This window comes from Salmo salar, chromosome 14, assembly GCF_965601325.2.
Source record: "Salmo salar chromosome 14, fSalSal1, whole genome shotgun sequence".
In the NCBI taxonomy this organism is placed as follows: domain Eukaryota; kingdom Metazoa; phylum Chordata; class Actinopteri; order Salmoniformes; family Salmonidae; genus Salmo; species Salmo salar.
The window spans coordinates 79,790,001-79,804,943 of record NC_138304.1 but is presented as its reverse complement, the minus strand read 5'-3'; the positions used below and the strand labels follow the sequence as shown (position 1 = coordinate 79,804,943).

The 14,943-nt window shown below is 43.8% G+C and overlaps 1 long non-coding RNA gene across 1 annotated transcript; it reads right to left on the bottom strand.

Moving 5' to 3' along the window:
* Window positions 1–2,018: 2,018 nt before the first annotated feature.
* On the bottom strand, window positions 2,019–8,503 carry LOC145860397 (uncharacterized). The gene is made up of 2 exons (XR_014380428.1): window positions 8,308–8,503; window positions 2,019–3,690 (listed from the first exon to the last, which is right to left on the bottom strand). It is a non-coding gene; the product is annotated as an uncharacterized LOC145860397 (long non-coding RNA).
* Window positions 8,504–14,943: the final 6,440 nt, after the last annotated feature.

Genomic DNA, 14,943 nt, shown 5'->3' with positions numbered 1-14,943 from the left:
CTCCCCTCCCCTTCCTGCAGGCCCCTAGTCCAGGAGGTCTATCTTATACATCTCCCTCCCCTCCCCTGCCTGCAGGCCCCTAGTCCAGGAGGTCTATCTTATACATCTCCCTCCCCTGTCCTGCCTGCAGGCCCCTAGTCCAGGAGGTCTATCTTATACATCTCCATCCCCTGTTCTGCCTGCAGGTCCTTAGTCCAGGAAGCTCTATCTTATACATCTCCCTCCCCTCCCCTGCTCTATCAAATACAGCAAAAACAAGGTCTATCCTTACTACTGTATGAATCCTTCACAATCATCTGCACATGTGTTGAGTTGAGGCGCGATCAAACTATCCCACATCTGGAAGCCAGAATGTGAGAGCTGGACATGCTGGCCTGGGCTGGCCTGGGTTGGACGGTGAGGAGCATACCTCTCTGCTCCATGACGACGATAGGTCAGTAAGTTGAGAATAAATATATGGAACATTTTGGGAGAGCTAATGATAACCATAACGTTCCTCATTTGGGTTTGAAAGGTTTCACCCTCTTCTCTCCATAGCTACAGGTGGTTGAGCACGAACATTTGTGTCTATTGGGTCAAGGACCTCCCATTTAAGAACTTCATTCAGAATACATACAGGGTTATAAGGAATAGCTATTCAGCTATTATGACATGATACCATTTAAACGATAATAAACTATCATATCCTACTTACAGTACCAGTTTGTAAACATTACCAAACTTTATCTAAATGGCCTGGATTTAACCCAGGATTACTTGACTAAATCATCTTGGGAAAAACAAATAGGTTTCCAATGTATTATTGTTGCATTAATTCTCCCTACAGCAGCCTACCAGTGTTTGCACCAAACCGAGTTGTTGTGGATAAAAATCAGTGTGATGACATAGTGCACACAAAATGTAACTTTTTCACTTAAGTTTTCATGTAGTTTTCATGTAGTTCATGTAAGTTCAATGTGTTTCCATCGTGTTTCCATCGTATTTTCAACTCTACCAATAGTTTTGTCACAAAAACTGTTGCGTTAAACAGCAAATGTGCCTACTCTGGTCTTGGCACATGCGCTCTAGTCAACAGCTTGCAGATAGACCTACAGTACGGCTAGGCTGTGCGTTTAGGTTAGTCTACATGATGATATTATTATTGAAAAGAGCGTGAATATTTGTCAAACCTCGATCATCATGTCACCAGAATAATCATGTTACCTCGATATTTGTTGGACAGAAGCATCAAGATTACCATGCACTTTCACCACCCTGTGATGTTCATCATAACTTATTTCATCTGTTGCCTAATAAACTGCATGGTTTCCCGAGTTTTAGTGGGAGGAGTCGGAGGACCACACACCATATCATCGCGTGGCTCCAAGTTTACTTCGATATGATTGTCAATATATCAATATTTGCATATAAAGGCATTTCCACTGCCATTTCTCGTATAATACATTTTTACAGACACAAAAAGATCCCACCATGTCAAACGAACATATTATCAGTTGGCATTTATAAAATTGTATTGAAACTTCCTGTCATAGGCGTCGTAAGGGACAGACCAAGGCACAGCGGGTATAGTGCTCATCTTCTTACTTTATTTCGAGAGAACACTGAAACAAAATAAACAAACGACCAAACAGTTCCGTAAGGCACACGAGCTATACAGAAAACAACCACCCACCAACCCAAAGGAAAAAAGGGCTGCCTAAGTATGGCTTCCAATCAGAGACAACGAAAGACACCTGCCTCTGATTGGAAACCATACTCGGCCACACATAGAAAACGAACATAGAAAATGAAAACTAGAACAAATCCCCTCTAAATAAACCAACCCCAAAACACACAAAAACAACACCCCCTGCCACGCTCTGACCATACTACAATGACAAATGACCCCTTTACTGGTCAGGACGTGACACTTCCTGTTTCCATTACAACTTTGTACATTTTTTACTAGAATAAAAACTGGATATAAACGTGGTTAGTGTCTATCTTTATTTCTCAAACACAATTCAACACAATCCCAATAGTTTTTTTGTCTTTTAATCATTTTAAGCATATTTTAAAATGGTTAACACATAACAAACACTTTGTACTTTTTCAAACACTTTTAACATAGGCCAGACCCTGTTGTAACCTTATATCCCAGCGATAATGCCTTGCATTACACCTGGGAAGAAAACACTTAATTTAGCTCAACTTTCCCCAAGGTAAACATTTTGACTATATTAGCCAACACAGCCAGGGCCTTAACCAGGTTTTGAGTTTTAGTGAGGTCCGGAAGGTTGAAGCTCATTTACTGCATTTCTATACAATTAAAACACTTCAAAATGCTATTTGGAGAATAGCAAGCAAAAATGACCCCAACCATTATCATCTTGGCTTCTGAAGGTTCATTCACCTCTGTCAATCTACAAACACATAGCCTACTAGCTATACAATTGTAATGCTATACCCCTGAAAAGGGGGACATATGAACAATTCTTCATACTGACACTTAATATCAACGGCAAAATGAAAACTTATGCATTTTATTAACTCTATTTTTTGCATATTGATAGCATTTTAATGCAGGCCTATAGGGAAGATTGGTCATGTGGAGATGTTCATATAGAAGCATATATTTTTTTTTCCTAACTTGCTTGATGAGATTAGTACAGATTTTCTCAGGGGTTCTCACACGGGGCCCGACCCCAAGTATGGGAACGACTGTACTAACCTAACCTCTCTCTCTGCTTGCTTCCTTCCTCTCTCTCTCTTGTTCTCTCTCTCTCTCTCTCTCTCTCTCTGCTTCCTCCTGCATGCATTGCAGCCTGCTTCAGCCTCACCACTGAGCTCCACATCCCTGTCTGTCTCAGTAGCCTACTCTCTGTAACGCAAAGTTATTATGAGAACTTAGTCCCTTTTTTTGCTCCTGCTGAGGTAGGCTCCGTTTAACATTAGCTTCTTACTTCATCCTTCTAGCTGGCTAAGTAATACTAGCCAGAATCCTTAAACGTTACTGCAGTAGAACTCTCTGCCGGCCACCTGACTGACTGACAGATCTATAAGCGACTATTACCAGTCGTGCACTCATTCTCAGAGAGTCTGTTTTTTCTTTGTTTGGGGTATGTTTGTAAACACAGCAGGAGTCGCCAACATACTGTCTGCGGTGTCTCTAGTTTCCTACTTGAGTGGACTCCTAGCAGGGGTAGTTAGTTTCACATCTCAGGTTATCTACTTTGGTTTAAATCAAATCAAATTTATTTATATAGCCCTTCGTACATCAGCTGATATCTCAAAGTGCTGTACAGAAACCCAGCCTAAAACCCCAAACAGCAAGCAATGCATGTGAAAGAAGCACGGTGGCTAGGAAAAACTCCCTAGGAAAAACTCCCTAGAAAGGCCAAAAACCTAGGAAGAAACCTAGAGAGGAACCAGGCTATGAGTGGTGGCCAGTCCTCTTCTGGCTGTGCAGGGTGGATATTATAACAGAACATGGTCAAGATGTTAAAATGTTCATAAATGACCAGCATGTTCAAATAATAATAATCATAGTAGTTGTCGAGGGTGCAACAAGCACGTCCGGTGAACAGGTCAGGGTTCCATAGCCGCAGGCAGAACAGTTGAAACTGGAGCAGCAGCACGGCCAGGTGGACTGGGGACAGCAAGGAGTCATCATACCAGGTAGTCCTGAGGCATGGTCCTAGGGCTCAGGTCCTCCGAGAGAAAGAGAGAAATAGAGAGAGCATATTTAAATTCACACAGGACACCGGATAAGACAAGAGAAATACTCCAGATGTACCAGACTGACCCTAGCCCCCCGACACATAAACTACTGCAGCATAAATACTGGAGGCTGAGACAGGAGGGACAGAAGACACTGTGGCCCCATCCGATGATACCCCCGGACAGGGCCAAACAAGCAGGATATAACCCCACCCACTTTGCCAAAGCACAGCCCCCACACCACTAGAGGGATGTCTCCAACCACCAACTTACCGTCCTAAGACAAGGCCGAGTATAGCCCACAATGATCTCCGCCATGGCACAACCCAAGGGGGGGCGCCAACCCAGATAGGAAGACCACGTCAGTGACTCAACCCACTCAAGTGACGCACCCCGCCCATGGACGGCATGGAAGAACACCAGTAAGCCAGTGACTCAGCCCCTGTAAAAGGGTTAGAGGCAGAGAATCCCAGTGGAAAGAGGGGAACCGGCAAGGCAGAGACAGCAAGGGCGGTTCGTTGCTCCAGCCTTTCCGTTCACCTCCACACTCCTGGGCCAGACTATACTTAATCATAGGACCTACTGAAGAGATAAGTCTTCAGTAAAGACTTAAAGGTTGAGACTGAGTCTGCGTCTCTCACATTGGTAGGCAGACCATTCCATAAAAAATGGAGCTCTATAGGAGAAAGCACTACCTCCAGCCGTTTGCTTAGAAATTCTAGGGACAATTAGGAGGCCTGCGTCTTGTGACCGTAGCGTACGTGTAGGTATGTACGGCAGGACCAAATCGGAAAGATAGGTAGGAGCAAGTCCATGTAATGCTTTGTAGGTTAGCAGTAAAACCTTGAAATCAGCCCTTGCCTTAACAGGAAGCCAGTGTAGGGAGGCTAGCACTGGAGTAATATGATCAAATTTTTTGGTTCTAGTCAGGATTCTAGCAGCCGTATTTAGCACTAACTGAAGTTTGTTTAGTGCTTTATCCGGGTAGCCGGAAAGTAGAGCATTGCAGTAGTCCAGCCTAGAAGTAACAAAAGCATGGATTAATTTTTCTGTGTCATTTTTGGACAGAAAGTTTCTGATTTTTGCAATGTTACGTAGATGGAAAAAAAGCTGTCCTTGAAACAGTCTTGATATGTTCTTCAAAAGAGAGATCAGGGTCCAGAGTAACGCCGAGGTCCTTCACAGTTTTATTTGAGACGACTGTACAACCATCCAGATTAATTGTCAGATTCAACAGAAGATCTCTTTGTTTCTTGGGACCTAGAACAAGCATCTCTGTTTTGTCCGAGTTTAAAAGTAGAAAGTTTGCAGCCATCCACTTCTTTATGTCTGAAACACAGGCTTCTAGCGAGGGCAATTTTGGGGCTTCACCATGTTTCATTGAAATGTACAGCTGTGTGTCGTCCGCATAGCAGTGAAATTTAACATTATGTTTTCGAATGACATCCCCAAGAGGTAAAATATATAGTGAAAACAATAGTGGTCCTAAAACGGAACCTTGAGGAACACCGAAATTTACAATTGATTTGTCAGAGGACAAACCATTCACAGAGACAAACTGATATCTTTCCGAAAGATAAGATCTAAACCAGGCCAGAACTTGTCCATGTAGACCAATTTGGGTTTCCAATCTCTCCAAAAGAATGTGGTGATCGATGGTATCAAAAGCGGCACTAAGATCTAGGAGCACGAGGACAGATGCAGAGCCTCGGTCTGACGTCATTAAAAGGTCATTTACCACCTTCACAAGTGCAGTCTCAGTGCTATGATGGGGTCTAAAACCAGACTGAAGCGTTTCGTATACATTGTTTGTCTTCAGGAAGGCAGTGAGTTGCTGTGCAACAGCTTTTTAAATTTTTTTTGAGTGGAATGGAAGATTCGATATAGGCCGATAGTTTTTTATAATTTCTGGATCAAGATTCGGCTTTTTCAAGAGAGGCTTTATTACTGCCACTTTTAGTGAGCTTGGTACACATCCGGTGGATAGAGCCGTTTATTATGTTCAACATAGGAGGGCCAAGCACAGGAAGCAGCTCTTTCAGTAGTTTAGTTGGAATAGGGTCCAGTATGCAGCTTGAGGGTTTGGAGGCCATGATTATTTTCATCATTGTGTCAAGAGATATAGTACTAAAACACTTTAGTATCTCCCTTGATCCTAGGTCCTGGCAGAGTTGTGTAGACTCAGGACAATGGAGCTTTGGAGGAATACCCAGATTTAAAGAGTAGTCTGTAATTTGCTTTCTAATGATCATGATCTTTTCCTCAAAGAAGTTCATAAATTTATTACTGCTGAAGTGAAAGCCATCCTCCATTTGCGAAGGCTGCTTTTTAGTTAGCTTTGCGACAGTATCAAAAAGAAATTTCGGATTGTTCTTATTTTCCTCAATTAAGTTGGAAAAATAGGATGATCGAGCAGCAGTGAGGGCTCTTCGATACGGCACGGTACTGTCTTTCCAAGCTAGTCGGAAGACTTCCAGTTTGGTGTGGCGCCATTTCCGTTCCAATTTTCTGGAAGCTTGCTTCAGAGCTCGTGTATTTTCTGTATACCAGGGAGCTAGTTTCTTATGACAGATGTTTTTAGTTTTTAGGGGTGCAACTGCATCTAGGGTATTGCGCAAGGTTAAATTGAGTTCCTCGGTTAGGTGGTTAACTGATTTTTGTCCTCTGACGTCCTTGGGTAGGCAGAGGGAGTCTGGAAGGGCATCAAGGAATCTTTGGGTTGTCTGAGAATTTATAGCATGACTTTTAATGCTCCTTGGTTGGGGTCTGAGCAGATTATTTGTTGCGATTGCAAACGTAATAAAATGGTGGTCCGATAGTCCAGGATTATGAGGAAAAACATTAAGATCCACAACATTTATTCCATGGGACAAAACTAGGTCCAGAGTATGACTGTGGCAGTGAGTAGGTCCAGAGACATGTTGGACAAAACCCACTGAGTCGATGATGGCTCCGAAAGCCTTTTGGAGTGGGTCTGTGGACTTTTCCATATGAATGTTAAAGTCACAAAAAATTGGAATATTATCTGCTATGACTACAAGATCCGATAGGAATTCAGGGAACTCAGTGAGGAACACTGCATATGGCCCAGGAGGCCTGTAAACAGTAGCTATAAAAAGTGAGTGAGTAGGCTGCATAGATTTCATGACTAGAAGCTCAAAAGACGAAAACGTCATTGTTTTTTTTTTTGTAAATTGAAATTTGCTATCGTAAATGTTAGCAACACCTCCGCCTTTGCCGGATGCACGGGGGGTATGGTCACTAGTGTAACCAGGGGGTGAGGCCTCATTTAACACAGTAAATTCATCAGGCTTAAGCCATGTTTCAGTCAGGCCAATCACATCAAGATTATTATCAGTGATTAGTTCATTGACTTTAACTGCCTTGGAAGTGAGGGATCTAACATTAAGTAACCCAATTTTGAGATGTGAGGTATCACAATCTCTTTCAATAATGGCAGGAATGGAGGAGGTCTTTATACTAGTGAGATTGCTAAAGCGAACACCGCCATTTTTAATTTTGCCCAACCTAGATCGAGGCACAGACACGGTCTCAATGGGGAAAGCTAAGCTGACTACGCTGACTGTGCTAGTGGCAGATTCCACTAAGCTGGCAGGCTGGCTAACAGCCTGCTGCCTGGCCTGCACCCTATTTCATTGTGGAGCTAGAGGAGTTAGAGCCCTGTCTATGTTCGTAGATAAGATGAGAGCACCCCTCCAGCTAGGATGGAGTCCGTCACTCCTCAACAGGCCAGGCTTGGTCCTGTTTGTGGGTGAGTCCCGGAAAGAGGGCCAATTATCTACAAATTCTATCTTTTGGGAGGGGCAGAAAACAGTTTTCAACCAGCGATTGAGTTGTGAGACTCTGCTGTAGAGCTCATCACTCCCCCTAACTGGGAGGGGGCCAGAGACAATTAATCGATGCCGACACATCTTTCTAGCTGATTTACACGCTGAAGCTATGTTGCGCTTGGTGACCTCTGACTGTTTCATCCTAACATCGTTGGTGCCGACGTGGATAACAATATCTCTATACTCTCTACACTCGCCAGTTTTAGCTTTAGCCAGCACCGTCTTTAGATTAGCCTTAACGTCGGTAGCCCTGCCCCCTGGTAAACAGTGTATGATCGCTGGATGATTAGTTTTAAGTCTAATACTGCGGGTAATGGAGTCGCCATGACTAGGGTTTTCAATTTGTCAGAGCTAATGGTGGGAGCCGTCGGCGTCTCAGACCCCACAACGGGAGGAGTAGAGACCAGAGAAGTCTCGGCCTCCGACTCCGACTCGCTTAATGGGGAGAACCGGTTGAAAGTTTCTGTCGGCTGAATAAGCGACACCGGTTGAGCATTCCTACAGCGTGTCCCTCCAGAAGCCATGAGAAAGTTGTCCGGCTGCGGGGACCGTGCGAGGGGGTTTATACTAACGTTACTATCTGTACTTACTGGTGGCACAGACGCTGTTTCATCCTTTCCTACACTGAAATTACCCTTGCCTAACGATTGCGTCTGAAGCTGGGCTTGCAGCACAGCTATCCTTGCCGTAAGGCGATCGTTCTCCTGTATATTATAAGTACAACGACTGCAATTAGAAGGCATCATGTTAATGTTACTTTGCTTCAGCTGTTTGAAGTCCTGACGAACCATGTCCAGATAAAACCTCCGGGGTGAAAAAGTTGAATGAAAAAAGTTGAGTGAGGGAAAAAGTAAAAATATACGGTAATGAAAAAGTAAAAAAAAACGTCAGGTAGCAAAGTAAGATCGGCAACAAAACGCACAGCAGCGTAAACAAGTCTGCAAGTTGTGACCGGAAACAGGAAACCGGAAACAAGCATCATGAAACCTCTAACACAATAAATGAGTTTGACTTGGTGACATTTTTTGGGGACCGAACTTGCTTACCACTTTTTCCATGTGGTATCTTCCTTCACAGACTCCATGAGATGATTACCACTTCCTAAATATTTGGTCAAATTATACATTCTGTGTATGGTTCCTAGAAACAAGGTTGGCTCAACTTACACCTTTGATGCTAATTACCCCACTCTCCCCTACACCAGCACAGTGTGGCTCATTTCTCTTCGAGGACGATAGGATCTCCCTGGGTTGTATGAAGGTGGGGGTGGAGAAGGAGATCTTGCGGCCACATGGCAGAGGTTTTAGCCTGGCTTGGTTTCAGGGGAAAATTGCGTTCAATCTGCTCAGAGATGGAGAGGAGAGAAGTATGCTCTGAGTGTGCAGTCTGGGGGCTTGGGTGCTAGTGGGCCTACTCCTGTTCATTGCTTTCCTCAACCCTATATACAGTAGGTTGATGAAAAAAAGGTGACTCGCTTCTAAATTCCCTAAATTCATATCTGACACACACACACACACACACACACACACACACACACACACACATACTGTCCTTACAGCTGTGTGTTTGCATGAGCATTTGTCAAGCATTCTTCTGTTATCCCTGTTTGAATTCCAGAGCAGTGCTTCTTCCCTGGGTGTGAAGCAACACACAGCAGCAGCTGTCTGGAATAATCTGTTGCATGAAAGGAGACATTTTCCTTTTATTGGGTCATAGACTGAGGAACAAGCGAGGAGTTATTGTACAAAGGAGCTGCAGACAGACAGGCTGTACTGCCATATCAGAGCAGACATTCCAGCGGAGGGGTGAGGGAGGGCTAAGAGGAGGGGAGGTAGGAAGAGAAGGTGAGGGAGTCTGCTGCTGTAACATACACTCCTCTCTCTCTTTCCCTCTCTCTTTCTCTCTCAGTCAAGTTCCTGAACCATTCTCCTCCTCCTGATAATCATAAACATGGTATCACCCTACAGGTGCCTTCAGCATCAAGGAAAAATATCTAGAGTGGAGTTAGCTTTCATCTCCCGTCCTCCCTGCCTTCTCCTCCTTCTCCATCCTCTCTCCTCCAAACATGTTCATCTTCTCCATCTTTCTCCGTCCTGTTTATTTTCTGGAGTGTATTTGCAGCCTTGATCGGTCCATGTGGTGGCCCACCTGTCTCAGACAGCCCAAATGGCACCCTAGGGCACCCTATTCACTCTGTAGTGCACTACTTTGGACCAGGGTCCATTACTTTTGACCAGGGTCCATTACTTTTGATCAGGGTCTGTCAAAAGTAGTGCACTATATAGGGAATAGGGTTCCATTTGGGATGGGCCCCCAGTGTTTTGGGTTAGCAGCAGGGGCTGCTCCGGCCAGGGTGCTGAGTGCACTGGCCCGCTGGCTGCTGGCCCTCACTGGGCAAACTGGTGCAGACACTAAGCCCATTCAGCCGGCAGGTTCACAGAAGATAGAGTTAGGACTCACAGTCAGGGTTGTTTGCTGGCCAGTGGCATTGCCAGGAATGCTGAGCTCCAGTCCCTCTCTGGGAAAAAAAGTATTCCGAAATAACCCATTCTCTCTTCTCCTCTCTTTCCTCCTACTCTCACTCTCCCTGTCTCTCTCCCACCGTTCTCTCTCTGGCTATGAAAGTCTGCAGCAGCCTAAGAAGGATCAGTGGGTGTTTTAGAAAGAACGGCTTCCTGTGGGCTGCATATTTCAGTAGTCAGAGAGAGAGAGAGAGAGAGAGAGAGAGAGAGAGAGAGAGAGAGAGAGAGAGAGAGAGAGAGATCAGTATTTCCTAACCCAGTCCCACATCCCCAGTGCACAGTTCATTCACAATTATGGGGGTGAAATAACTCCATTCTGTATATAGGAATCCAGAAATATACAATATTCTGGTTCTATACAAGGGAACTACTTTAACCGACAAGAGAATATCCCTCCTTGGCAGTGCGTTGAGAAGGCTCCTTCTTTGATACATAGATTGCATTTACTGTAGTAAAGTAGTTTAATCCTTGTGCAGTATCTATTGGAGTGATGCTTTTGGTATTGGCTCTTCATGAAGGGAATACAGTTAAGGGTTTAAGAACCCAAAAAGATGGGTTTGTGCTTTATCTCATCTGTGATCAGAATATATAATAGACCATTATATTTTCATTGGCTTCGGCAAACACGAGATAGAATCAACTCTCATCTAGTTAAACAGTTTTGCCATATGCAGAACCATGACCCGGCTGCTTCACAGAGACAAAATCCATGCAGTTTGAATTTATCCAATCTTTGGCATGAGCCGTCCGTGACTGCATGAACACTAATCAACTCAGTCAGTCAAACACACACACGCACACACACGCGCACACGCACACACACGCGCACACACACACACGCACACACACGCACACACACACACACACGCACACACACACACGCACACACACATCAGACAGTGGTGTGAGCTTCTCCCAGTGGAGAGCAATTAGGGAGGATGTTGAAGAAAGATTCCAACAGGCATCATCAGACGTCTGCCAGACAATCAAGGCCTAGGCCAAGGAGGGGGTGAATATTTCTTATCTCATCTCTTTCATGTAACTGTAAGACCTCTCCAAATGAAATTATGCTGTCGACCCAGTATGAAGAAATAGTCATGTCTATTCAGTTCGATTAATCCCTACTCATCCCATTTTGATTGCCCGCATGGATATTTTATTCTTTCTTGGTTAAGTGGGTGGAGAGGAGAAAGGGTTTTCTAAAGATATTTAGCTGTTCTTGGAGCAAAAATGGAATCTCAACAAAAAAATTAAATAAATGGTGTGATTAAAAAAAAAAAAATGATTTTCACATTACATCCTTAATTGAAATGTGGGTAACACTTTATTTGGATAGTTAATCTGTAGATTCTATACAAACTACCTACAGACTACCAGCAACATTTCAACTGCATGGACTATAAACTTCCTTTCCTTGTTGATTCCTTGTTGAATTGCTGTGGATAGTCTACAGTTTGTTGAACATCTGAAGATCTACAGATGAACATCTGTAGGACTACAGACACTTTCTTGTTGAAAGTCAACATACATGCAGTTGACATGTTACTGATAGTCTGTAGATAGTTTGTTACCGAAATGTATACTCACTCCAGTATGTCTACATAGTGCATCTACAGTCTACATGGGTTTGAACACCTCCTCTCTCTGGAAAGAGGCCATCTTTAAAAGACCTAAACTAAACCTGGAAATTCTCATTCTGTGTTTTCCATCCCAAAGAGAGCATTTCAAACCTAAATTAATTTATAGGAATTTCCAGGGAATACTGAGAATTCCACGTTACAACCAACGTTTTCTCTGTTCATGTAATGTTCTAAATCAGAAACACCATTACTTGGTCTCTAAACCAACAGGTCATGGGTGTTTGGATCTTGGGATTATATGTGTTCTGTATATCAGAAACACTTGCTTGAATATGTTTGGATAGCAACATGCTGTGGTGTGTCTGAGGGGTATAGAGGTGATGTTTGACATTGGCAAGATGCTGTGAGTTTTAACCCTGCACCAAAATAACCAAAAAGGCCAGTGAGAAGGCTTTATAGTGGTCATCAAGTCAAAACAGTGTCTAATATGTAATAATCCACAATAAAATCTTACTTTTGAGTTTGACAAATATCTTGGCAAAAAAAGACAAATGATAAGCAAGCTGAAAGTGATTAGTTAGAGATGATTTATTGACATATTATGTCAATTTATTCCTAGCATTTGAGCAATTTTTTACCTATCTTCTAAGTAGAAATGTCTCCAAAATAGAAGTCTGACTACTTTATATGCAGAGCTTTATTTAATGATGTGTACATTCAGTTTCCATCCCCATCCCAACAATCAGGACATGGCTTGGAATAGTAGAGAGCTCACTGGAATCTAGGTTTGGGCGGTATCCAGATTTTCATATCGTCATACCATCCTTCTCTCATCCCGGGATGTAAGGTATTACCGGCATAGCACACAAGGGGGTGCTAAAAAAAATCAAAAAAAGCCCAATCCAGCTCATAAAGTTATACAAGCATAGCTAGTAGCTAACGAAAGTAATTTCGGTGAGTGTGGACATTTACAAGCAAAAGTGAATGAGAGTAATTGGACAAATGACAATGTCGTGATGCATGCTTTTCTGAAGGAAGAAAAGCATGTCTACACGGAGCAGAGGGGAGAAGAACGAAAGAGAAAAAAACGCTAGTAGGAAGCACATGGGAAAAATGACCAGATGACTCATCCAGAGCTCTTTGACTTCTGGCAGAAAGCCATTATAAGATATCTGATGGCAAACATTTAGTAGTGAATTGCATACAAGTGTAACTTCATCACCTCATGTGCGCCGCACAACACATACTCGCTGATAGATATAGAACGCTATGGACCACAGGAGGTTGGTGGCACCTTAATTGGGGAGAAGGGGCTCGTGGTAATGGCTGGAGCGGAATCAGCGGAATGGTATCAAATACATCAAACACATGGTTTCCAGCAGGGGAGGCTGCTGAGGGGAAGAATGGCCCATAATAACGGCCGGAAGGGAGCAAATGGAATAGCATCAAACACCTGGAAACCATGTGTTTGATGTATTTGATACCATTCCACTGATTCTGGTCCAGCCGTTACCACGAGCCTGTTAAGGTGCCACCAACTTCCTGTGGTTTCCAGGTATTTGATGCCATTCTGTTTGCTCCGTTCCGACCATTATTATGAGCTGTTCTTCCCTCAGCAGCCTCCAGTGCTATGGACCTGCTCCCGCTTTTTCCCGTTGTGCTATTTACAAACAAACACGTGACTGGCTCCACTGCTCTGGGGAACTACCGTAAGCGTCGTAATGTAAAATAATATGACAGGTGAAATGAAGAATGCAATCTGCTTCATCTCCTAACATATTGCAAAAGTTGACTGCAGGTATTAACTTAAAAAGTAGCTACAAATAATCACATTTATTGAAAAACTTAAAGGAAATAATTTGACGCTATTTAAAAAACATCCTCTGGGGTCCTCCCAAGTGTTGCAGCGGTCTAAGGCACTGCATCTCAGTATATGACCCAGTGTAACGATATGCGAGTCGGGAGAGTCGGGAAGCAAGTTCAGGGAGTGAGTGTTTTAATAAAATAAACGGAACATAATACAAAACAAGAAACACTAACAGCACACAGACATGAAACTGAAACAATGACGACTGGGGAAGAAACCAAAGGGAGTGCCATATATAGGGCAGGTAATCGAGGAGGTGATGGAGTCCAGGTGAGTCTGAAGACGCGCAGGTGTGTTTAACGATGGTGACAGGTAATGAGCAGCCTGGTGACCTAGAGGCCTGAGACGGAGCACACGTGACACCCAGGTTATCACTTTTCAGGTAACACCCATAGGCAGACTGTGTCGAAGTAACAATGTTTATTGCAGCAACGGGCAGGCAAAAGACAAGTCAAGACAGGCAAAGGTACAGGATGGCAGGCAGGCTCATGTTCAGGTCAGGCAGAGGTCAGTAAACCAGAGTAGTGGGGCAAAGGTACCAGACGGCAGGCAGGCTCAGGGTCGGGACGGGCAGAAAGGTCAAAACATGGAAAACTAGAAAGCAGGAACAAACAAGAGACAGGAGCAGAGGTAAAAATGCTGGTAGCCTTGACGAAACAAAAAGAACTGGCAACAGACAGAGAACACAGGTATAAATACACATTGGATAATGGGGAAGACGGACGACACCTGGAGGGGGGTGGAGACAAGCACAAAGACAGGTGAAACAGATCAGGGTGTGACACAGGTTCGATCCCAGGTTATGTCACAACCGGCAGTGATCGGGAGTCCCATAGGGCGGCCCACAATTGGCCCAGCGTTGTCTGGGTTAGGGAAGGATTTGCCTGGGGGGGCTTTACTTGGCTCATTGCGCTCTTGTGGCGGGTTGAGCGCCTGCAGGCTGACCTCAGTCATTAGTTGAACATTGTTTCCTCCGACACATTGATGCAGCTGGCTTCCGGGTTAAGTGGGTGGGTGTTAAAAAGTGCAGTTTGGCGGGTAATGTTTCGGAGGATGCATGCGTAGACCTTTGCCTCCTGAGTCCGTTGTGGAGTTGCAGCGATGAGACAAGATTGAAAAATGGGGTAAAGTACATAAAATAATGAAACATCCTCTGGCTTTTTCCAAATACCTCGGTATATGGTTTATACTGTATACCGCCCAAGCCTACTGGAATCCTTAAACTTATATTTATGGTTTGCTTGTCAGCATGGTTTTGGCCTCATACATACTGTATACGTGGCTTCTAAAGTTACACAAACACTTTGACATTCAGTACAAACACTCTCAATGATTTTGCTTAGTTGAGGCTACTCCTATTACAGTGGAAACAACAACATCAGTAAAGATTAAAGAAAAGAAGAAAGCTGCCGTCCTCCTGTTTT